The sequence below is a fragment of the Trachypithecus francoisi genome, unplaced genomic scaffold (assembly GCF_009764315.1).
Source record: "Trachypithecus francoisi isolate TF-2019V2 unplaced genomic scaffold, Tfra_2.0 Lachesis_group11, whole genome shotgun sequence".
NCBI lineage: Eukaryota > Metazoa > Chordata > Mammalia > Primates > Cercopithecidae > Trachypithecus > Trachypithecus francoisi.
This window is the reverse complement of record NW_022681456.1, coordinates 92,087,765-92,114,285: the sequence shown is the minus strand read 5'-3', so window position 1 is coordinate 92,114,285 and position 26,521 is coordinate 92,087,765. Positions and strand designations below refer to the sequence as shown.

The 26,521-nt window shown below is 41.4% G+C and overlaps 1 long non-coding RNA gene across 1 annotated transcript; it reads left to right on the top strand.

Annotated features, from left to right (window-relative positions):
- Positions 1-26,274, top strand: LOC117091086. Its single transcript, XR_004440231.1, has 4 exons — positions 1-65; positions 1,654-1,753; positions 16,926-17,131; positions 25,630-26,274. It is a non-coding gene; the product is annotated as an uncharacterized LOC117091086 (long non-coding RNA).
- The last annotated feature ends 247 nt before the right edge of the window (positions 26,275-26,521 follow it).

The window sequence follows — 26,521 nt, the reverse complement described above, 5'->3', positions numbered from 1 at the left end:
TAGACGTTCAACTTTGTAACTTCACCTTAGTCTCTGATTGAGGGCCACCACTTCATTTACATGAGGTGAACACAAAGTGGCCAATGGGAAATCTCTAGGGATATTTGGACCTGAGAAGATTCTGTATCCAGGCCCTTGAGCTGCTGCCGCTGCTGGCTCCCACACTGTGGTGTGTACTTTCACTTTTCATAAATCTCTGCTTTTGTTGTGTCATTCTTTCCTTGCTCTGCTGTGTGTTTTGTCCAATTCTTTGTTCAAAACGTCAAAAACCTGGACAACTTGCAGTCAAGACCCTCTACCGGTAACAGAACTACTTCTACCCATTCTACAACTTCATTTTCAATGAATAGTTTATGCTATTCTTGAATTTCATTTAAATTAATTTAAATTAATTCATTTAAACTATCAAGTGGAAAGCAGAGAAGAGAGGTTTAGGCTGTGGAATCCAAATACTCAGGTTCAAATCCCAGTGTCTCTAACTGCATGACAGGAAAGCTCCTTAAATGCGGTGATCTCATTTCCTCCTCTATAATGTGTGAAAGATGATACTTAGATATATGGCTCTTGTGAAAGTTAATTGAAATAATGCTTTAAATGCTTAACTAAGACTGCTAAGTAGTATGTGATCAATAAATATCAGCTATTCTAAATATTAATAAAATTGAGAGCTTGCTTTAAGCTATTCTATGCATTGTGAAAGGATATAACCATGGAATAACACAGGGCTTCCTTCCTCAGGGAGTTTGCAATTTGCGACTCATTTAGAGATGCAGATGTGTAAAGAATGATCACTTAAAATTCAACCAGAGGCTGGCTCTGCCTACGGAGTGGCCATTCTTTATTCCTTTACTTTCCTAATAAACCTGATTTCACTTCAGAAAAAAAAAAAAAAACTCAACCAGAATGAAACAAGTGTTGTATTATATTTGTTAGATGAGGTGCGGCTAGAGTGATTATCAACCCCTGGGTGGATTAGAGCATGTTTCAGCCAAGGACAGTGTTTAATTTGGACCTTGGAGGAGGAGTAGGGGTCCCGTAAATGGAGAAGCAGAAGAGAATGACTCAGACATTGGTCCAGAAAGGGTTTGGAGAAGAATTCTCTTGAGCTGAAGAAGGAAGGATGGGGGTGGTGGGAAAGACGTGATAGAAAAAGCAAGTAAAGAACAGATCTTAAAGGAACCAGAATGCCAAGAGGAGAGGTTGGGCTTGGGTTTTTCTTTACCATATGTTATACCTTTTTCATATTAGTTCTCGGAAAAAGCCAGCCTGGAAGACTACTCATGACAGGTTTTATTTCTCTTCCTTTCAAAAAAACATATAAAACAAAAAACAAAAACCACCCTTGTAAATCATTAATGGCCCATTTTAAAAAGGAGATTACAGCCTGGGAGTTACTATTTTTCTGTTAGAGAAATAAAAAGGAATATATTGAATTATATGAAATACGAATTGGCCTCTGTGCTCCAGTACCTATCTGGGACAGATTTATAAATACTGAAATGATATAAATGATGGTTATTCAGCCCATTTAACATTAGAGAACTTTTAATGGCAAAGCAAGGACACTGAAAGAAAAAGTTCTAGGGAAAAGTAGTTGTAGTCTGGAAATCTAAGTTATTCTTTATTCTTCCATATTGATTTATATCTATTTAGAACTTGAAGACTTTTAGTGTTTTGCCTACTCTGCCAATTCTTGGAACATTTGCAGAACTGAGAATTTCTTCATTTATTACTTCCTAACTACATTTTAAAGGTAATAGTGAAATCTTAAATTGTTCGTTCTCTTTTCATTGTGCAATGTCATTGAGGTAGAACTAATACTCAGAGAATTAATTTCCAAGATTTTTAATTCTGAAAATGATACAGATTATTTTTTATCAAGTTTAATCTGATGTCTCCTAGAATAATACTGGGGAATCGCACTGGGAACAGAAGATAAAATATTGTTCATATTCTAGATTCGACAAGCTATACTTTAATTAACAGGCTACAGTTGAAAAAATGACTCCAAGAATTAAATGTGAAAACCATCTATTAATTCTCTTAGAAGAGTTTATCTATGTCACAAATGGGAGTGATTTAAATTGTCTGTGGCACCTTTACGTTATTATTGAAAATGGAAAAAAAGAAAAATGCCCACCCTCACAGGCTTTTTGAGGCAAAGTTTGGTGGCACCCACAATTTTAATTCAGCATTGACAGTCTTTCCCCATCTTAGTTGGCACTGGTTTTCAGGGTTTCTACCAAGGCATTTCTTTGGCTTACTCTCTAAAAAGATGTTCTTGTTTCATCAGAGCCAACCTAGTTAGTGTTCCATTTCCACAGGACTCTGATAAATGGTAGAATTTCTGATAAAATAATTTCAGGGTCTAGTGTTTATCCATTTGTTAATTCATTTGGTGTTTATTGGTTGTTATTGGATAAACCTATTTTCATTTGAAAGGAAGTGTGAGAATAACATAGGCTTTAGAGTCTGAAGTTCTGAGTTCAAATTGTGAGTCTATCCTTAACCTCCCAAAGGTCTCTGCTGAACTCATATAACTTTTCTGAATTTCAGGCCTTTCATTTATAGAGTAGTGTGAGAATAACAACCACACAGGGTGATTGTGACTACCCTGAAGGGGATTTGCCAGGTGTAAAGTGCTATTTGACATTTTTTTAAATTAATAAATCCTGCTGAGGGAACACTTTATCATCACAGATTGTTTCTTTTATGGTGTTAGTTTCAGGCATAGGAAGGTGGATATAGAATACTACTTGGGATGTGTGGCAGATTATATGTTCTGAAGATGACTGCAGTGTTCTCTTGTCCCACACGTTCTTTTTGCAATGTGATCTTGACAGTCCCCACATTGGGAGGTCTGTTTCCTCCCCTTGGACCTAAGTGATGTTTTCTCCTGTCTTTGCTTTCTTGGGACACTCACACTTAAAACCCAGCCTTAATGCTGTGAGGAAGCCCTGTTCCACTTACGTGGAGGAAAGGCCACGTGTAGGTTGGCTGGCGGCCTACCTGAGGTCTTAGCTGACAGCCAGCATCACCCAACAGTGGATGGAGATGCTTTCACATTTTGAGTGTCCCCAGCTCGGGCCCTGGATGACATGGAGCAGGGATATGCCATCTATGAAGTATCCCCTTCAAATTCCTAACCTACCAGTAAGGCAGAAGAATAGGGTCTAGACGCAGGAAACTTAAGGCCATTTCATGCTGACTTCCTAGAACTGAATTGAAAGGAAAACCCTAACTTTCCAGGCCTAAGTAACAAAAGGACTGCAGGCTACTCACCAACCTTTTCTGCTGCAGATGGGAAATTGAAAGTACATCTGATTGGTTTGCTTTTTGCAACCAATCAGACATTTGCATAGGAGTGTAACTTTGTAACTTCACTTTAGCCTCTGACTGGTTGCTTTCCACAACCAATCAGACATTTGCATAGGAGTGTGACCTTTGTAACTTCACTTCAGCCCCTGATTGGTTGCTTTCCACAACCAATCAGACTGATTGTGTGCCACCACTTCATTTACTTGAGGTGAACACCTAGTGGTCAATGGGAAACCTCTAGGAGGTATTTGGACCTGAGAAGATTCTGATCAGGGGCCCTTGAGCCCTGCTGGGGCCTGCTCCCACACTTTCACTTTCTATTTCTTTCACTTTTCTATCTCTGCTTTGGTTGCTTCATTCTTTCCTTGCTTGGCTGTGTGTTTTGTCTAATTCTTTGTTCCAAATGCTAAGAACCTGGACAACTTGCTGTGAAGATCCTCTACTGATAAAACCAGAATGCACGAGAATAATAAAATAATTGTTTCATGCCATCAAGTTTGGGAATGGTTTGTTACACAGCAACAGCTAACCAGAACAAGATGGGAGGATTTATCTACACAAAACCTGTTTTTAACATTTTAGTAAGGTTGTAAAGAAAATGTGAATAGTATTTCTATTGTTTCAATAGCTTTAAATCATGATGACAAGCTATAGTTATTTGCTTAATGAAACTTCAGAGTAAAATAGATTAAGAATTACTGGAAATTAGGCTGGGCACGGTGGTTTACACCTGTAATCCCAGCACTTTGGGAGGCTGAGGCGGGCAGATCACAAGGTCAGGAGATCGAGACCATCCTGGCTAACATGGTGAAACCCTGTCTCTACTAAAAATACAAAGAATGAGCCGGGCCTGGTGGCAGGCACCTGTAGTCCCAGCTACTCAAGAGGCTGAGGCAGGAGAATGGCGTGAACCCAGGAGGTGGAGCTTGCAGTGAGCCAAGACTGCACCACTGCACTCCAGCCTGGCCGACAGAGCAAGACTCCATCTCAAAAAAAAAAAAAAAAAAAAAAGTATACTTTCTCACGTAGGATCAAATATCATGAGGCGAATTGTCATAATTGTCATTTTCATTCCCACATCATCTCCTTAGATTTTGAGTACAGGGGCTAGCTGTATTCCTGTTGGCTTCTACTTCTGCAAGGAATGAGAAGTAAGCTTCTCCTTTCTTAATGTCTTCAGAGTGGGATCCCACACACGAACTGTTCTAGCAACTCCTCTCCCTGGCATTCAATCTTTCAGAATCAGTGGCAGGCAGAAAGCAGATGCTCTGTGGATAATCTGGGAAGAGACAGGGGAAGAATTTTATCACTTTGCAGTTCTAAAAGATACTTTAGACTATTGGCTTTTTCTGAACCCAGATGTTTCAGCTCTGTGGTTTATCTCCTTGTCTGTTCAAGAAGATTGTTAGGTCTCTCATGAGCTTTCTCTCTTGAAACCTCAGGGCCTTTGCTCGAATGGTTTATTTTACCCAGAATGGCTCCTTTCAATCCCTAGCCTTCTAAGTCCAGTAGAAATTCCATCTCCTTCATGAAAGTTTCGTGAGTTAGCAGCAGCACTTAGGACTTCTTAGCACTTTGTTGGCACTTCTTTTAGAATTCTTAACGCCGCCAATGCCTGTTTCCCTGATGAGATCGCGATGCCATTCTTGGCAGGGTCTCCATCTTGTTCTCCTTCCTGACCCCTACTGTGGTTTCTTAGGAAATGCTTGTTGAATTCCATAAGACGGCCGGGGGGAGTGCCAAAATTGTGCAATCAGAGTCGAGACACTTGGCTCCCAGTTTGAGGTCTGAGCCAGGTCTGTCAAGAGGAGATTCTGAAAATGGTCTTGTGACCCCAGAAGATTCTTCATGCTCTAGGCCTCCTCAGTTTGCTCCTCTGTAAAGGGAGACATTTAGAGCAGGGCAGTGGTTCTTAACTAGGTACACTTTTTCAACACCATGGTGCCCAGAGGGTCTGATACATCCTTGGTTGTGCATCTTTGGCTGGCTATACAATTTATAAGATACCTTCCCATTCCAGAAATATATGTGGGCTGTTGAATATTACTGTAGCCTGTGGAGTTAGGTGGAAGGAAGTAAGCAGATTGGAATTACAGGTTAGGACTTCAGAGATATAACAAAAAAACCCTCTGAATAATAATAGCTAATATTTATGAAGCTGGGCTTGGAATGCATTATTTCACTTACTAAGGCATAATGCCCTTATGGGGCAGGCACTACTATTATCCCATTTTATAGATAAACTGGTTTAGTGAAGTCAAATAACAACCCAAGTTGCTGAACTAGGTTGCTGAGCACTGGAACTGAGATCAAACCCAGGCTCTCTGACTTCAGAACCTGTATTCCTAACCATTCTCTGGCTGCCTTTCTCTTAGTTTTTGCTTTTATTATGTGGAACTGATCATATGGTTAAGAAGTATTGACTTGATCAGTCTTTGCAATTCTACTCTGTGTTCTGTATAATATTTGGTTACTGGTAGTTAGGAAGTGATGTTCACTTATAACAATCTTTCATAGAGACAGTGCATGGAGGCATGGTTTGGCCATTTAATTTTTGAAAATTGCAGCATACCATACCAGATTCGTACAAAGGTGGCATTTTATTCTTTCACACATACAGTCATGATTAGCTTCATAAGAGGGATACATTCTGAGAGATGCATCACTAGGCAATTTTGTCATTGTGTAAACATCATAGAATGTACTTACACATACCTAGATGGTATAGCCTATGACACACTTGGACTATATGGTACAGCCTATTGTTCCTTGGCTACAAACCTGTACAGCATGTTACTGAACTGAATACTGTAGGCAGTTGTAACACAATGGTATTTTTGCATATAAACATACCTAAACAGAAAAGGTACAGTAAAAATGTGGTATAATCTTACAAGGAGCACTGTTGTCTATATGGTTTGTCATTGGTGGAAAGGAATTTGAAAGGAATTTACTTTCTGAAGGAAATACCTAGAGTTAAAAGAACATCTGGTGTTACAAGGTCATCAAAGACCAGGAAATGTATCAAATCTTCTGGAAACTCACCCAGAGTTCTCATTAGTGATGAGGGAATTGCTATTCTGTAATTGCATAGATGGAACAATGATAACTCATTTCCATTGCAAAATGTTTCACCCCACAGAGTGATTAAGCAATTGGTATTTATTGCACCCAAGATATTGTTCACGTTTCTATTTGTGAACAACTCCCATATCTATTCTTTTACTCCCCATTTCCCTATCATTGGATAATTTCCAGCTGCATCTGTAATGCCTCTGCCTGGTTAAGTGGCTCTTGGCTCCTGCTGAGCATGACTGATGGGCTGAGTTTCCCCTCAGGCTCTTCTAGTGCCCGATTTCCTAGTCTCCGTTGGCGTAACTCCTTTGTCCTATACATACTCTGTCTTAAGGTCAGCTCTGCTCTCAGCTGTGCCCTATCTTCCAGTAGTGGTTCAATCTGGTTCCGTTTGCCTCCGTGACATTACTAAAATCTCTTTCCATCTCTTGGATTCAACAGCTCGAAATCACGTTGTTGTTGTTTTTTTCTATAGAATCATGACTTCCTTTCCCCCACCCCCAGAGTTTACTTTTAGACCTCAATCAGTTTTATTTTCAGCTCCAATCAGTTAAAAAAAAAATTCTGCTCTAAAGTGGTCATGTGATGCCTTCCCTTCCAAGGAGAGTGTGGATAGTGTAAATGGGTCTGGTGTGACCAGCATTAGTGCTTAGGATCACAGGAAGGAAAGGCAATCGGGAAGGATTCCAGTAGAGTAGGTGGAGGAAGGGGCATCAGGCCATTGGTCAGTGCTTCTGGCCTCCCACAAGTCTGCTGGCAATGCAGAGCACATGGTATAGAGGTCAGAATATTCCAGACCTGGCTGTGAGACAGCTCGAAGACATGGGCAAGTAACTCCCTGCCATCTTAGAGTTGCAGTCTCTATGAGAGTGGCCCCCCTGGTGGCCCATCTCCCTTCCTTATATTATTGGGGGTAACAAAGTGCCTCACTAAAAAGTGTACTTTCCAGTCTCCTGGGAAGTTAGATTTAGCCACATAGGTCTGGCTTAGAAGAACTAAATGAAGTTCTGTGGGGACTTAAGCAGAGGAGGCTACTTAAAAGTAGGAGATAACTGAGTGCAGAGCAGCACCCTTTTGGCCTTTTTCCCTTTCTTCCTGCAGCCTGGCATGCAGATGGTGGAATTTCCACAGCCGACTTGCACCATGAGGTGCTTGGTAATAGAAGTATAGTGTATTAGTGCATAGCGCCTAATAGGGTATTTGTGCACAATGCCTATAGGGTATTCGTGCACAGTGCCTACAGGGCATTAGTGCACAGCGCCTATAGTGTATTAGTTTTCTGTTGCTACATAAGAAATTACCAGAAATTTAGTGGCTTAAAACAACACACTTATCATCTTACAGTTTCTGTGGATTTGGAGTCTGAGGATGGATTCTCTGCTCAAGGTCTCGTGAGGCTGAAATGGGCTGTGCTCTCATCTGGAGCTTGGGCCCCTTTTCCAAGCTCATTCAGATTTTGGCAGCATTGAGTTCCTGGCAGTGGTGGAGCTGAAGTCTTGGTTTCTTCTGGGCTGTTGGATGGGGGTCCACACAGCTCCCTGGGGCTGCTCTCACATCCTAGCCTCGTGGCCCCTCCCACATGGCTGCTTTCTTCTTAAAGGCCAACTGGAGAATCTCTCTTAGAGAGGCTCAAAAGTCACCTTGTAATTTCTTTAGGATGAGCCCAATGCCTTTTAAGGGCTCACCTGGTTATCAGGCCCACTCAGGATATTCTCATTTTTAATTAAGTTAAAGTCAACTGATCTGGGTCTTTAATTACATCTGCAATGCCTTTGCAACTTTGTCATGTAATGTAACCTAATCATGGTAGTGAGATCCATCTTATTCACCATTCTGCCTGTGATTGAGGGGAGGGGACTATTCTGAACACCAGGGGCAGGAATCTTGGGACCATCTGAGTTCTGCCTCCTACAAATAAGATGGTGCAGTAGAAATATAGAGCTGGGCTTTCAGGAAGTGTGGCACTTCCTCAGCACCTGTAAGCTGTTTAACTCTGAATTTTTTTTTTTTTTTTTTTTTGATGGAGCGATATCAGCTCACTGCAAGCTCTGCCTCCTGGGTTCACGCCATTCTCCTGCCTCAGCCTCCCAAGTAGCTAGGACTACAGGCGCCTGCCACCACACCTGGCTAATTTTTTGTATTTTTAGTAGAGACGGGGTTTCACTGTGTTAACCACGATAGTCTCGATCTCCTGACCTCGTGATCTGCCAAATGAGAGACATGTTCTTGGTTTATTGAAGCCATATTCAGGCCTCTTTTACTGGCAGCTGAAAACATACCTAAGTGATTCAACACTGAGGTTGAAGAAGCTATTTCTTATTTTATTTTGAGACGGTCTCACTTTGTCGCCCAGGCTGGAGTACGGTAGTGTGACCACAGCCCAATGTAACCTTTAATTCCTGGGTTCAACGGATTCTCCCACCTCAGCCTCCTGAGTAGCTAGGAATACAGGCATGTGCCAACACGCCTGGCTAATTTTTAAATTTTTTGTAGGAATGGGGTCTCACTATGTTGCCCTGGCTTGCCTCGAATGCAGAAGCTATTTCTAAGATTTAATCTTTCCCTTTCTTTGGGGGGCATTCTCTTTGCTGTGTGTATACTGGCTGATGCCGTGTTTGAAATTCAAAACTCTCTTGCTTGCCAGTCGTAGCTCTATGCATCCCAGGTGTACCTCGTAATTCTCCAGTGGCGATTCTGTTTGTTGTAGAGAAGAAGGCGTGGAATTTGAAGTTAGAAGACCTTGCTCCCGGGGTAGGCTTCTTCACTGATCAGCTTTATAATCTTGAGCAAGTTACTTCATATAGTTAAACCTGAATGCCCTTTAAGAAAATAAAGATAATAATCTTACCTCTCTTGCCTACTGTATAGGATTGATGTGAGGAACAAATGAGAGAGAAATATGTGAAGGTGTTTTGAGCCCTGTAACGTTTGCTTGAGCAAATGTTAATGACGTGCCATGACTATCCATGCATTCATCTGTTCATTCTACAAACTTAATCTGAGTGCATTATTTGTTAAGCATTGAACTGGTGCTGGGAATTCTAAGATTAGTAAGAGAGAGTTCCTGCCCTTACAGGGTCATAGTTTTTTGGGGTGGAGGGAGGGACAGACACATAGAGTATGAGATGTGCTAGGATAGAATAATATATGGATTAGTCGTAATCTAGACCTAAGGGGTCATCAGAATCTTTCTAGGGGCTTGGGCAAATAAGAGATAGTCTGATGAATAAGTATTAATAACAATAATTACTATGCATAGAGTATTTGCTATGTATCAGGAACTGTTCTAAGTATGTTTTATGTAGTCGTATGATGTAGGTACTGTTATTCTAGCCTCCATTTTGCAGATAAGGAAACTGAGGCACAGGATAATTAAATAATTTGCCCAAAATAACACAGCTAGTAAGCTGGTGGAGCCCATCTAGGCTGATCCCATAATTGTTCACTCCAGAGCCTGATTTCAGGCTCACTCCAGAGCCTGATACTTTACCTATTATGCACTGAACCAGGTGGGGTGGCCTGTGCAGACAGATGTAACAGAAAGCCTGTTCTGTGGAGAAACTGCAAGTAGTTCATCAGGGTCCCAGCAACTTACCAAAAAGTAAGGATGGGAGAAAGAGGGAGTTAAGGGTAAAAGGGCATAGAGAGGTAGGACAGAAGCTGCACAGCTCTGACGTTCTACCAGCAAGCTTTTATATTATGCAGAGGGAAGTCAGGTAAGGGTCTTGGCCAGGCTTGTTCTTTGTAAAGATCACTGTGGCACAGACGGATAATGGGTTGGAGGAGTAATATTGGACACAGGGAAAATAGTAAGGAAGTGCTGGCAGCTGGGTTTAGGGGAATAGTGAGTCTGGGGACAAAGGCGTGGATATGCAACACATGAAAAAGTTAGGATGATTTGGGTGGTGGTTGACAGAAAAGGAAGAATCAAGAATGAGTTGCAGTATCTGGTTTTACCTGAGAGAAGGGTCCTTTGCAGAGATGAATGCTGGAGGAACAAAAGGAGGAAAGGTGATGAGATTTGAATATATGGAGTGCGAGGTGCTTTTGATTCGTGTAAATAGGCAGTGAAATAGCTGTGAATCTGAGAGATCTGGAATGTGAAGATAGGCTTGGGAATCATCAATATGTGGATTATAATAGAGGTCATGGGGATGGATGAAATTGGCAAGGAGAGTAATGTGGAGAGATATGGACCAAGGACAGAAGCACAGGGAGCACCCATCCTTGAAGTGTGAGCTGGGGGAGACCAGGTGTGCAGAGAGACAGGAGGAGCTCTAGTGCAGGGAAGTTAGAGATGCAAAAGCACTAAGTGCATGGTTTTATGCAGAAAGGAGACTCGATGCACATTAAACAAATAGGACAAGTAAGCGAAGGAGTGAAAAATACTCGTTGGACTTGGCCACAAAAAGATAAGAGCAATTCCAGTGATTGCTCTGCATGGATATCAGGTTGCAGAGGGTTGAAAAATAAATGGAAGGTGCAAAGGTAGAGCTAATAAGTACAAAAACAAATGAACAAAACCAAAAAATAAGAAACAAGCTTTTTCTAGGACTTTGTGACAGAAAGAGGAAGTCCATCGGATAGGTGAAGAGGGTATGGGATCCAAGGAGAGTTTTTTCTTTCTCTTTTCCTATAAGATGGGGACATATGAGCAAGTTTTTAGTGTGAAGGAAAAGAACCACTGGAAAGAGCCTACCTGCGTGGGCAACATAGTGAGAGCCCGTCTCTACAAAAAAATTAAAAACATTAGCAGGCTATCGTTGTATGTGTCCGTAGTCCCAGCTACTTGGGAGGCTGAGGTGGGAGGATCGATTGAGTCTGGGAGGTGGAGGCTGAAGTGAGCTGTGATTGTGCCACTCCATCCTGAGTGACAGAGTGAGATTCTGTCTCAAAAAAAAAAGAGCGGCTAATATAAAGAAAGAAGGATGATAAAGTGAGGTTTCCTGGGGAGGCTGAGGGAACAAGGTTCAGCAGCTGGGTAAGAGGATTCATCATAGGGAGAACGTTTTCTTCCTTTAGATGGAGAGAGAGGAAGCTCTCCCTAGGCTCCCACCGACCACCCACCACCCACCTGACTCTGCCAGGTCCAGGACACTGACCTGCCACACCAACCTCTGCCTTGTGCTGTTGTCATTCAGACATGTGCCAGCATACGTCCATTCAGCAAATACTGGTTGAGTACCTACTAGGAGCCAGCCCCTCTTTGAAGTGCTGGAGATACATTAGTGTTCACAGTAGACAAAAATCCCAGCTCTTGAGTTTACCTATTCTGGTGGGAGGGCAGAGGCAATAAAATAACTGAGTAAATTATGCAGCAGATTAGAAGTTGATAAGCCCTAGGCAGAAAAACAGAAACAAGAGAAAGAGAGGAATGAAGAAGGGTCTGCCTGAGAAGGTGAGACTTGAGCAAAGACATGAAGGAGGCAAGAGAGGAAGTCCTTCCTATGTTTGGAGGAAGAATATTCCAGGCAGAGGCAACAGCAAATGCCAAGGTCCCAAGGCAGGAGTAGGCCTGGCATCTCTGAGGAGCTGAGTGAGTGAGTGGTGAGGGCTGAGAGGTAATGACTGGTTGGAGTGGCAGGTCACTTAGGACCTCATGGGTCATTTGAAGGATGTTGGCTTTTATTCTGAGATGGGAGACCATTGGAAGGTTGTGAGCAGAAAACTGATTTAGGCTTTCTTATGGTTTAAAGGATCGCTCTGGCTGCTATGTTGAGGATTGACCGTGAGGATTGAGGAGGTTGGGGACAAGTGTGAAAGGTGGGAAGCCAGTGAGGAGGCCATTGCAACAATCCAGGTATTGAATGATGTGGCTTGGGAGAGTTGCTTTAGAGGAAATTATGAGCAGTGGCTAGACTTTGTATATATCTTGAAGGTTGAATCGGAAGGGTTTATTGACAGTTTATGAGGAAGACTCCAGAACTTTTGTCTTGAATAATCAGAAAGCCTCTTATCTGTTCCTTGTGAAAAAGAAGCTGGTTTTAATTTTCTTTGTATGTTTCGTAGTTCCAATTGCAATTCTGGGTGAATTTCAAGTTTTTGGTAAAAACTATTTAAATTTAATTGAAAGATTTGTAGCCCTCTAAACTCATGCCCTGTGGGATGATTAAAGTAGCTAATTTGTTGTTTTAAATACACCTTTTCCCTACACTCAACACTAAATCTCTCAAAGTAACATCTACTTTCTGGAAGCAAATGGGACTCATATGGTATGATTCATAGAACAGGTAGGGATTGCTCAGGAATTTTGGGTGGAGGAGAGAAAGAAAAGAGTTGGCCCAAGGAGGCACCACATTGGAAACCTGGAGCAGCTGAGGGCCGTCAGCTGACAGGTGACTGGCAAAGTAAGGGTGGGAATCTGAAAAGCAAGAAAGAAAACCCAGATTTTTTCCCTAACACCTTCAGTGTCTGACAGTGTGTATTCTGACAATGTACATGCCTCTGTATGGCTTGCAAACAACAAGGACTTCGTTGCATCTTAAGTTCTTGAATTACAAGCAGAAGGAAGACAACATTTGGAAATGTGTCCTACTTTTGTGTTCTCTTAAAAAAAGAAAAGCATCAATTTTTTTCTTTCCCCCATGATTTTTTTTTAATTTTTTAAATTTTTTTATTATTTTTTATTTTTTTAATTTTTTTATTATACTTTAAGTTGTAGGGTACATGTGCATAACGTTTATATCATGTATAACTCCCCAATGCAATCCCTCCCTCCTCCCCCCTCCCCATGATAGGCCCCAGTGTGTGATGTTCCCCTTCCCGAGTCCAAGTGATCTCATTGTTCAGTTCCCACCTATGAGTGAGAACATGCGGTGTTTGGTTTTCTGTTCTTGTGATAGTTTGCTAAGAATGATGGTTTCCAGCTGCATCCATGTCCCTACAAAGGACACAAACTCATCCTTTTTTATGGCTGCATAGTATTCCATGGTGTATATGTGCCACATTTTCTTGATCCAGTCTGTCACAGATGGACATTTGGGTTGATTCCAAGTCTTTGCTATTGTGAATAGTGCCGCAATAAACATACGTGTGCATGTGTCTTTGTAGTAGAGTAATTATAATCCTTTGGGTATATACCCAGTAGTGGGATGGCTGGGTCATATGGTACATCTAGTTCTAGATCCTTGAGGAATTGCCATACTGTTTTCCATAATGGTTGAACTAGTTTACAATCCCACCAACAGTGTAAAAGTGTTCCTATTTCTCCACATCCTCTCCAACACCTGTTGTTTCCTGACTTCTTAATGATTGCCATTCTGACTGGTGTGAGATGGTATCTCATTGTGGTTTTGATTTGCATTTCTCTGATGGCGAGTGATGATGAGCATTTTTTCGTGTGTCTGTTGGCTGTATGGATGTCTTCTTTTGAGAAATGTCTGTTCATATCCTTTCCCCACTTTTGGATGGGGTTGTTTTTTTTTTCTTGTATATTTGTTTGAGTTCTTTGTAGATTCTGGATATTAGCCCTTTGTCAGATGAGTAGGTTGCAAAAATTTTCTCCCATTCTGTAGGTTGCCTGTTCACTCTGATGGTAGTTTCTTTAGCTGTGCAAAAGCTCTTTAGTTTAATTAGATCCCATTTTCCCCCATGATTCTACTGGCACTAACGTGCCAGTCACCTGTGTGTTTGCCCTCAGATCCATCCCCACTCTTATCTTTGACTGCTCTGGACTGCGGGTAGCTTCCACTGCAGACTTCACTTCCCAGCTCCCTTCCCCACTGGCTCCAGGTTTAGTGGCTGTGAAGCTCTGCAGGGGATTGCAGGGTGTGAAGTGCTGTGCTGAAGAACCAGGGTATTTCTTCCCCTCCCTTTTCTTCAAGTGATGTTCCAAAAGTAGCTATGTTTTCTCTCCTAAAAGTCACAGATTCCACTGAATGGCTCAGACTACTGGCTCTGTTAATATCACCTCTTCTCTTTTCTCTCCCACTACTAGCTTCTTGATTCTGCTAATTGCTGGACTGCCCTACTGCTTCCTGTTACCTCATTGTTTCCTGTTACCTCTCATAAAAGCTTTGTAACTTGTTCTCCATATTGAATTCCTAATATTGAACTACCTGGTATGTACTGTTTTCTTAGTTGGAACTTGACTGACACATGTATTTATTGTTGAAATTTGGCAAAATGAGAGTTTTGTAGAGCATACAAAGAAGAATATAAAATCACCACTAATCCCACCATCCAAAGGTAGCTATAGTTAGTGTTTTGGTGTGTATCTTTCCAGTTTATTTTCATGTGCATATAAGCATTTTTTTTTTTTTTTGTTCACAACTTTGGAGACATACTGTACTCTTTGCTTTGTAATCTTTTTTTCCCATTTGATATATTGAAAAAATTTCTCAATTATCTGGTATTCTTGTATAACATGATTTTTAAAAATGGTTACTTCTGTGACTTCAAATGGATATACTAGAATTTATTTAACCAGTGCACCACTGCTGGTTGTTCACATCATTTCCAATATTTTGCTGTTATAATACTATATGCAAGTTTGGGGGTATATTTCTGATTGTTTCCTTAGAGTAGATTCAAAAGGTAACTTCTACAAGAGCAGAGGTGTTATCTGGCCTGCCCACTGATGAATTCTCAGTGCCTAAAGCAGTGTGGGAAGGGATACATACAGTCTAGGGATCTCATACATGTTGACCTGCCTCTCATTTGGGGGCTGGGGCTGATTCATCATACAGAAAGCAGTCGGGTCAGAACTGGCTGGCTGCCTGATGTATTGTACAGGATGGAGCCTCCAGGCTACCACAGCTGCTAGGATTCATTCAGCTGGTGGAATTTGCCTTGTTGTAACTGAGAGCCAGCTGGACTGAGAGTGAAGGCCAGAGCTTTGTGGATTCCTGTGAAGTCCACTCTTGTTCCCTCAGGACATCCATTGGCTGTTCTCATGAGGCTCTCATAACTATGCCATGCCAACGCCCAGGCCCTGCCCCAGCTGAATGAAGCCTGCAGGGGTGGGTACTTCTGGTCTCAGATCTTTCTGATGGAATTTTCAGGCCTCTTCGACTCTGAACTCTTAAAAACTGAGATTTTCTTAATTTTAGGCTTTCAACTACACTCTTAAATACACTATTTTGAGGGTTAATTCAGGTCTCAAAGAAAAGCTTGGCCACCAAGTAGATAGTAATTCTGTCCTTTTTGGTAAAGGAAGTTTAACTTAACCTTTACCAAGTTAATCAGCTTGCAAGTTTTTTTTTTCCTTCTTCAGCAAATGAGTCACCACAGGAAGCTGGAACCTGCTATCAACATTTATCTTTGGTTTGCCTAAGACCAAATAAATGACTTTATGCCTCAGGCTAAATAACAACAACATCCCAACAAAATAAAAACCACAAAGGCAAAGTGGAATGCGGAGGACAAGAAGGTTTCATGCTAGGGATTAAACTAGAACATGAAGATGTATCTGGAGATCTCCAGTTCTGAATACCCTGGTCACGGTTAACAGGTTCCAAATGATTTAAAGTACTAATTGAATTGGATAATTGTTTATTGATCATGTAGTATATACTCCATGTCAGAAGCTGCTCTAAGTAGTTTCACCTTAAGCAGAGGAGATTGAGGTACAAATTCACATCTCGGTAAACACTAAAGGGCTTGGTTAAGAGCCCAGGATTGCATTGCCTGTCTAATCCTAGCTCCACCATTACTCGCTGTGTGATCTTGGGGAAGTTGTCAGCTCTTCCTTGGCTTCAGTTTTACACTCTATAAAATAAAGGATGTAATATCCCACAGAGTTATTGGGATAATTAAATGAATTAACATATATAATGTATTTGGAACACTGCCTGGGACATGGCATATCTGCTTTTTTGCTCCACAGCTTCTCTCCAATGCCAAGTTTTCCTCTGGGTTGGGGTGGGGTGTGACTGGGGGAATTGTTGCCCAGCCATTTATTTGGTGTGTGTCCCCTGCATCTGCAGGGACTTCCTAGCTTCCACCTCTTTGTGGCTTCCTAACCTTGCACTTGAAATACATGACCTTTGGTCAACCCCCAGCTTGCCCCTCAGTGAGTGGTTAATGTAACACACTAGGCTAGGGAACATAGAAGATAGGGAATTGTAAGGAGTGGTCTTTCCTTGACGTGTTCGGCCTGTGAGGGTCTAACATACCTGGTCCAGGAGGAGATACCTTAGAGAAGGATGCTGGCATTGGTATGGGGTTCCTTAAAATCGTTGAAAGGAGGCCTAGTCCCTGAGAATGATTCTTAGCAACTGAACAGCCTGCCAATATGAGGACAATGTACTCAAGACAATCTAGCCTTTCACCCAAATTCAGGAATCTTTGGACACTATCCCTTGGGAGATGATCATTTAATTTCTGCTCTAACATTTTATTCATTTGTTCACTCACTCACTGAGTTAGGCCAGTCATGGGGACTTCACCACTTTGTCCTATCAGAGCATAGTGAATTCTCCCAAACGACTTCCAGCAGGTCGTTCTTATTCTGGTTTTTCATACAACAAGTCAAATCTCTATTTTATATATTTAATGGCATACATTATCTTCCTGAATCTTTTCCTCTTCAGACTTGTTTGTTCTAATTCAGGTCATTCAATAAATATGGCATGATTTCCACACGCTCTGACATTCTGATTGCATTCTTGGGAAGATTCTCAGTCTGAGAATCTCCTTAAAATAAAGCACAGATGATGGCTGAATAGGAACAGCTCCGGTCTGCAGCTCCCAGTGAGATCAACGCAGAAGGCAGGTGATTTCTGCATTTCCAACTGAGGTACCCAGCTCATCTCATTGAGTCTGGTTAGATAGTGGGTACAGCCCACAGAGGGTGAGCCGAAGCAGGGTGGGGTGTCCCCTCACTCAAGAAGTGCAACGGTTGGGGAACTCCCTCCCCTAGCCAAGGGAAGCCATAAGGGATTGTGCCACGAGGAACAGTGCATTCCAACCTGGATACTACGCTTTTCCCACCGTCTTTGCAACCTGCAGACCAGGAGATTCTCTTGGGTGCCTACACCACTAGGGCCCTGGTTTTCAAGTACAAAACTGGATGGATGTTTGGGCAGAAACTGAGCTAGCTGCAGAAGTTTTTTTTCATACCCCAGTGGTGCCTGAAATGCCAGCAAGACAGAACCATTCACTCTCCTGGAAAGAGGGCTGAAGCCAGGGAGCCAAGTGGTCTAGCTCAGCAGATCCCACCCCCACAGAGCCCAGCAAGCTAAGATCCATTGGCTTGAAATTCTTGCTGCCAGCACAGCAGTCTAAAGTTGACCTGGGATGCTCGAGTTTGGTGCAGGGGAGGGGCATCCACCATTACTGAGGCTTGAATAGGCAGTTTTCCCCTCACAGTGTAAACAAAGCTGCGTGGAAGTTCCAACTGGGCGGATCCCACCGCAGCTTGGCAAAGCCACTGTAGCCAGACTGCCTCTCTAGATTCCTCCTCTCTGGGGAGGGCGTCTCTGAAAGAAAGGTGGCAGCCTTAGTCAGGAGCTTATAGGTAAAACTTCCATCTCCCTGGGACAGAGCCCCTGGGGGAAGGGGCAGCTGTGGGCATAGCTTCAGCAGACTTAAATGTTCATGCCTGCCAGCTCTGAAGACAGCAGTGGCTCTCCCAGCACGGTGTTCGAGCTCTGCTAGGGGACAGACTGCCTCCTCAAGTGGGTCCCTGACCCCGGTGCCTCCTGACTGGGAGACACCTCCCAGCAGGGGTCAGCAGACACCTCATACAGGAGAGCTCTGGCTGGCATCTGGCAGGTGTCCCTCTGGGACAAGGCTTCCAGAGGAAGGAGCAGGCAGCAATCTTTGCTGTTCTGCAGCCTCTGCTGGTAATACCCAGGCAAACAGGGTCTGGAGTGGACCTCCAGCAGACCTGCAACAGAGGGGCCTGACTGTTAGAAGGAAAACTAACAAACAGAAAGGAATAGCATCAATATTAACAAAAAGGATGTCCACACAGAAACCCCACCTGAAGGTCACCAACATCAAAGATCAAAGGTAGATAAATCCACAAAGATGAGGAAAAACCAGTGCCAAAAGGCTGAAAATTAAAAAAACAGAATGCCTCTTCTCCTCTAAAGGATCACAACGTCTCACCAGCAAGGGAACAAAACTGGATGGAGAATGAGTTTGACGAGTTGACAGAAGTAGGATTCAGAAGGTGGGTGATAACAAACTCCTCTGAGCTAAAGGATCATGTTCTAACCTAATGCAAGGAAGCTAAGAACCTTGAACAAAGGTTAGAGGAATTGCTTACTAGAATAATCGGTTTAGAGGAGAACATAAATGACCTGATGGAGCTGAAAAACACAGCACGAGAACTTCATGAAGCACACACAAGTATCAATAGCTGAATTGATCAAGTGGAAGAAAGGATATCAGATTGAAGATCAACTTAATAAAGCGTGAAGCCAAAATTAGAGAAAAAAGAATGAAATGAAATAAAGCCTCCAAGAAATATGGGACTATGTGAAAAGACCTATGTTTGATTGTTATACCAGGAAGTGATGGGGAGAATGGAACCAAGTTGGAAAACACTCTTCAGGATATTATCCAGGAGAACTTCCCCAACCTAGTAAGACAGGCCAACATTCAAATTCGGGAAATACAGAGAACACCACCAAGATACTCCTTGAGAAGAGCAACCCCAAGACACATAATTGTCAGATTCACCAAAGTTGAAATGAAGGAAAAAATGTTAAGGACAGCCAAAGAGAAAGGTCGGGTTACCCACAAAAAGAAGCCCATCAGATTAACAGTGGATCTCTCTGCAGAAACCCTACAAGCCAGAAGAGAGTGGGGGCCAATATTGAACATTGTCAAAGAAAAGGATTTTCAACCCAGAATTTCATATCCAGCCAAACTAAGCTCATAAGCGAAGGAGAAATAACATTATTTTATGGACAAGCAAATGCTGAGAGATTTTGTCACCACCAGGCCTGCTTTATAAGAGCTCCTGAAGGAATCACTAAACATGGAAAGGAAAAACTGGCACCAGCCACTGCAAAAACATACCAAATTGTAAAGACCATCAACACTATGAAGAAACTGCATCAACTAATGGGAAAAATAACCAGCTAGCATAATAATGGACATGATCTAATTCACACATAACAATATTAACCTTAAATGTAAATGGGCTAAATGCCCCAATTAAAAGACACAGACTGGCAAATTGGATAAAGAGTCAAGACCCATTGGTGTGCTGTATTCAGGAGACCCATCTCACGTGCAAAGACACACATAGGAAGTTTACCTTAACCTTTACCAAGTTAACCAGCTCACAAGTTGGTTGTGATGGAGGAATATTTACCAAGCCAATGGAAAGCAAAAAACAAGGGTTGCAATCCTAGTCTCTGATAAAACAGACTTTAAACCAACAAAGATCAAAAAAGACATAGAAGGGCATTACCTAATGGTAAAGGGATCGATACAACAAGAAGAGCTAACTATCCTAAATACATATGCAACCCATACAGGAACACCCAGATTTATAAAGCAAGTTCTTAGAGACCTACAAAAATACTTAGACTCCCAGACAATAAGAATGGGAGACTTTAACACCACACTTAACACCCAGATTCCTAAAGCAAGTTCTTAGAGACCTACAAAAAGATTTATACTCCCACACAGTAATAGTGGAAGATTTTGACATCCCACTTTCAGTATTAGGTAGACCAACAAGTCAGAAAATTAACAAGGATATTCAGGACTTGAACTCAGCTCTGGACCAAGCAGACCTAATAGACATCTACTGAACTCTCTGCCCCAAATCAACAATATACATTCTTCTTGGCACCACATCGCACTTATTCTAAAATTGACCACATAATTGGAAGTAAAACACTCCTCAGCAAATGCAAAAGAACAGAAATCACAACAGACAGTCTCTCAGACCACAGTGCATTCAAATTAGAACTCAGGATTACAAAACTCACTCAGAACTATACAACTACATGGAAACTGAACAACCTGCTCCTGAATGACTCCTGGGTAAATAACAAAATTAAGGCAGAAATAAATAAACTTTCACTGGTTTCTTCAAAACCAGTGAAAACAAAGACACAATGTACCAGAATCTCTGGGTCACAGATAAAGCAGTGTTCAGAGGGAAATTTATAGCACTAAATGTCCATAGGAGAAAGCGAGAAAGATCTAAAATTGACACCCTAACATCACAATTAAAAGAACCAGAGAAGCAAGAGCAAACAAATTCAAAAGCTAGCAGAAGACAAGAAATAACTAAGATCAGAGCAGAACTGAAGGATGTAGAGACACAAAAAACCCTTCAAAAAATCAATGAATCCAGGAGCTGTTTTTTTTTTTTGAAAAGATTAACAAAAATAGACCACTAGCCAGACTAATGAAGAAAAGAGAGAAGAATCAAATAGATACAACAAAAATGATAAAGGGGATATCACCACTGATCCCACAGAAATAAACTACCATCAGAGAATACTATAAACACCTCTATGCAAATAAACTAGAAAATCTAGAAGAACTAGATAAATTCCTGGATACATAAACCCTCCCAAGACTAAACCAGGAAGAAGTTGAATCCCTGAATAGACCAATAATAAGTTCTGAAATTGAGGTAGTGATTAATAGCCTACCAACCAAAAAAAAAAAAAAAAAAAAAACCCAGGACCAGATGGATTCACAGCCAAATTCTACCAGAGGTACAAAGAGGAGCTGGTACCATTCCTTCTGAAACTATTCCAGACAATAGAAAAAGAGGGACTCTTCCCTAACTCATTTTATGAGGCCAGCATTATCCTGATACCACAACCTGGCAGAGGTACAAAAAAAAATTTCAGGCCAATCTTTCTGATGAACATCAATGCAAAAATCCTCAATAAAATACTGGCAAACAGAATCCAGCAGCACATCAAAAAGCTTATCCACCACAATCAAGTTGGCCTCATCCCTGGGATGCAAGGCTGGTTCAACATACACAAATCAGTAAATGTCATCCATCACATAGACAGAACCAGTGTCAAAAACCACATGATTATCTCAATAGATGCAGAAAAAGCCTTCGATAAAATTCAACACCACTCCATGCTAAAAACTCTCAAACTAGGTATCGATAGAATGTATCTCAAAATAGTAGCTATTTATGACAAACCCACAGCCAGTATCATACTGACTGGGCAAAAGCTGGAAGCATTCTCTTTGAAAACTGGCAGAAGACAAGGATATCCTCTCTCACCACTCCTGTTCAACATAGTATTGGAAGTTCTGGCCAGGGCAATCAGGCAAGAGAAAGAAATAAAGGTATTTAAATAGGAAGAGAGGAAGTAAAATTGTCTCTGTTTGCAGATAACAGGATTGTATATTTAGAAAACCCCATTGTCTCCGCTTAAAATCTCCTTAAGCTGTAAGTAACTTCAGCAAAGTCTCAGGATACAAAATCAATGTGCAAAAATCACAAGCATTCCTATACACCAATAACAGACAAACAGACAAATTATGAGTGAACTCCCATTCACAATTTCTACAAAGAGAATAAAATAAGTAGGAATACAAGTTACAAAGGATATGAAGGACCTCTTCAAGGAAAACTGCAAACCACGGGTCAAGGAAATGAAAGAAGATGCAAACAAATGGAAAAACATTCCATGCTCATGGATAGGAAGAAGAATCAATATCATGAAAATGGCCATACTGTCCAAAGTAGATTCAATGCTATCCCCATCAGACTACCACTGACTTACTTCACAGAATTAGAAAAAAACTACTTTAAATTTTGTGTGGAACCAAAAAAGAGCCTATATAGCCAAGACAATCCTAAGCAAAAAGAAAAAAGCTGGAGGCATCATGCTACCTGACTTCAAACTATACTACAAGGCTACAGTAACCAAAACAGCATGGTACTGGTACCAAAACAGATATATAGACCAATGGAACAGAACAGTGTCCTCAGAAATAACACCACACATTTACAACCATCTGATCTTTGACAAACCTGGCAAAAACAACCACTGGGGAAAGGATTCCCTATTTAATAAATGTTGTTGGGAAAACTGGCTAGCGATATGCAGAAAACTGAAACTGGACCCCTTCCTTACACCTTATACAAAAATTAACTCAAGATGGATTAAAGACTTAAACATAAGACCTAAAACCATAAAAATCCTAGAAGACAACCTAGGCAATAATTCAGGATATAGGCATGATGGTCAAAGACTTCGTGACTAAAACACTGAAAGCAATAGCAACAAAAGCCAAAATTGACAAATGGGATCTAATTAAAGAGCTTCTGCACAGCAAAAGAAACTATCATCAGAGTGAACAGACAACCTACAGAATGGGGGAAAATTTTTTGCAATCTATCCATCTGACAAAAGGCTAATATCCAGAATCTGCAAAGCACTTAAATTTACAAGAAAAAACCCTATCAAAAAGTGGGTGAAGGATATAAACAGACACTTCTCAAAAGAAGACATGTGGCCAACAAATATATGAAAAAAAGCTCATCACTGGTCATTAAAGAAATGCAAATCAAAACCACAATGAGATACCATCCCACACCAGTTAGAATGGCGATCATTAAAAAGTCAGGAAACAACAGATGCTGGAGAGGATGTGGAGAAATAGGAATGCTTTTACACTGTTGGTGGGAGTGTAAATTAGTTCACCCATTGTGGAAAACAGTGTGGTGATTCCTCAAGGATTTAGAACCAGAAATAACATTTGACCCAGCAATCCCATTACTGGGTATATACCCAAAGGGTTATAAATCATTCTACTATAAAGACACATGCATATGTATGTTTATTGCAGCACTTTTCACAATAGCAAAGACATGGAACCAACCCAAATGCCCATCAATGATAGACTGGATAGAGAAAATGTGGCATATATGTACCATGGAATACTATGCAGCCATAAAAAGGATGAGTTCATGTCCTTTGCAGGGACATGGATGAAGCTGGAAACTATCATCCTCAGCAAACTAACACAGGAACAGAAAACCAAACACTGCATGTTCTCACTCATAACTGGGAGTTGAACAATGAGAACACATGGACACAGGGAGGGGAACATCACACACTGGGACCTGTCAATGGGTAGGGGTTTAGGAGAGGGATAGCATTAGGAGAAATACCTAATGTAGATGATGGGTTAATGGGTGCAGTAAACCACCATGGCATGTGTATACCTATGTAACAAATCTGCTTGTTCTGCACATGTATCCCAAAACTTAAAGTATAATTTAAAAAATGCAGCACAGAGATTTAGTCTCAACACTCCATATGCAGAATAAGAGTCTCCTTGGTGGATCTACTAATAAGGCCTAACACTGTTTTAGCTTTTAAAGGAAAATTTTAAATGAGTCATTATTTGCCCAATTTTCTTCCACACGATAGCTATGTAATTGACTTTGTAAATCTACATGTAACAGTTTAATTTCACTGCAGCTCACTTATCCTCTGATGTAATTTTGAATTTGCCAGTTAGAGGTATTTCTGGTGCCCATAATTTTGATAAGAACAAGGCTGAATTAGAAAGGCAAGGACGGCATACTCTAGCACCCCAGTACAAATTTTGCTCTGAGATGAATACCCATCTACTAATCAACACTCTTTGACTTTGGATTCAACTAGTTGATTCTTCCCACAGGTCAGTCTATAGTTGCTACTCATGTGTCTGATTCAGTTTGGGTTGCTGTAACAGAATACCATGGACTAGGTGATTTAAACCACAGAAATGTGTTTTTAATAGTTCTGGAGGCTGGGGTAGTCCAAGGTCAAGGCACTGGCAGGTGTCTGGTGACATCCTCTTCCTGGCTTGCAGTTGGCCATTTTCTTTTCTATCCTCACATGAGGGTAGAGCAGAAAGAGAGGAAGCTCTGTCATGTCTCTTTGTATGTATATATGGGCACTGATTTCATCGTGACACCTCAACCCTCATGACCTAATTGTTTCCTGAAGGCCCCATCTCCACAGACCCTCACATTGGAGATTTAGGCTTCAAAATGCAAATTTTGGGGAGACGTAAACGTTCAGTCCGAAGCACCAATTTTGAAGTTCTTCGCTTATTAGTAGGGCGACATTGAGAAAGTTATGTATAATAACTTCTTTGAACCTCACTATCATCTGTAAAGTGGAGGTGCCTTGAAGTGAGGGCTAAGATAAATTATAGCAAAGGTTTATCACAGTGTCAATCATTTAATAAATGTCAGTTATTTAATATGTTATTTCTCCATCTTGTCCACTAGATACCACAAAATTGATCTGATAATTCACAGTTTCAATATTTTCCTGTCTTTTTTTTTTTTTTTTTTTTTGAGATGGAGTCTTGCTCTGTCTCCCAGCTAGAATGCAGTGGCACGATCTCAGCTCACTGCAAACTCTGCCTCCTGAGTTCACACCCTTCTCCTGTCTCGGCCTCCTGAGTAGCTGGGACTACAGGCACCTGCCACCATGCCCAGCTAATTTTTTGTATTTTTAGTAGAAACAGAGTTTCATCGTGTTAGCCAGGATGGTCTGGATCTCCTAACCTCATGATCTAACCACCTCGGCCTCCCAAAGTCCTGGGATTAGAGGCATGAGCTACCATGCCTGGTCGAGCTTTTCCTATTTTTAATGACTTTTAAAGGATTAATTGGCAATGATCTTGATATGAGCCTAGAGATTTGTTTAACAACTAAGAGCAATTATGACTTCCTATAGAGCACTAGATTAGCCTAGTGACTGATACAAATAATATCATTAATTTGGGTGCTGGGGAGAGGAGCTCCACAAGAGCTGAGAATCAGACCTGGAAGTCAGACAGTAGCTTTTTTTTTTTTAAAATGTGGTATGCAGAAATGGAAGACCATGCAGGATAATTTCTATGAGATTTTATTACAGAACATTCAGCAGGAATGTTACTGCTCAGATTGGGGTGGGTGATGGTTGCATTTACTTGGACATTGTTTATCTAATAGTATCATGATGATTAGGAGGTTCTGGGATCAGACTGCCCTGTCTCTATCATTTGCCAGTGTGTGTAAGGTCACAGCTGGAACCTTGACTGAGTCTCAGTTTGCTCATCACTTAAATGGTATCTAGAATATAAGACGGTTTGAGGATCATGGGGAAATGTGTGTCTGAAGCGCTTATCCTGGTTCCTAGTCCAAAGTAATGGACTCAGTAAATGGTAGCTGTGATTTTAACTATGGTAAGAGAAAATTTCACAAAGGAACTGGCCACTGAACACCACTAAAAATTTAATCATTGCCTTTTTTACAGCAGGCAGATTATGTGAATACTTGCTTCCTTTTCTCTCAAGGATGTAACACTGTGACGAAAAGAGAGTGTTTTCTCTCAGTGACTCGCCGACTTCCCTTTCACTAGAATCCAGCTTATTAGCTGCATGGTTAACTCTTGGAGTCAGGAAAATGTCCTGCACATGACACTGCCATCAAGCAGAGGAGACCTGTTTCTCAGCCTCCCCTCTCTGAGACTTAATAGCTTGTGAAGGCTAGCCTTTACTGACTCATGAAGCTGTGTCTGCCTGGGGTCAGTGGTGGAGACACTGTGTTAACCCCAGCAAGCGAGCCATCACCAGAGCTTTGCACAGGGAGAGATACCACATAGCGAGAAAAGCAGGTGAGGCAACACACACCCCATCCCCAGATGGCTGTGGGTCCCCAGAGACAGGAAAAATACATGTTTTCTTAAAGAATTAGAAAATAAAACCTCTTGCTTTTTTCTGTGTGGCTCATTGGTAGGAGATCTCAAATTCTAACCCTTGTTTTCTCTTTTACCTCTGTGTCTGCTGAAAAGCAGTGCTTAGATCCAGTATCTAGGATGGTGAACCTCCTGGATGCAGTGCTGCAGTGACCACGCTGGGATAAAAAAACAAAACAAAAACCACTGGGAAAGGAGGAAAATGATGTTTTTCTCTCTTTCAATAAAGCATTTGAAATATCTAGTTCTGTTTTCTCCTTTCTCTCTCTGGTGTCCCATGTTTGCGTTGATGAGAAAGGAAGTCCTTCCATCTGGTGTTTGTGACTGAATTATTCCTAATCAATGTTTATGCTGCTCTATCAGTAGTAGTTCCACAGGTGCAGGTCACCTTCCTCTCTCAGGACTCCCTTTACTCCAGGCTGTTTCTGGGATAGGTGTTCATGGTTGGGGAGAAACTGTACTCTCAACATTATCAGAGAACATTTACTGAG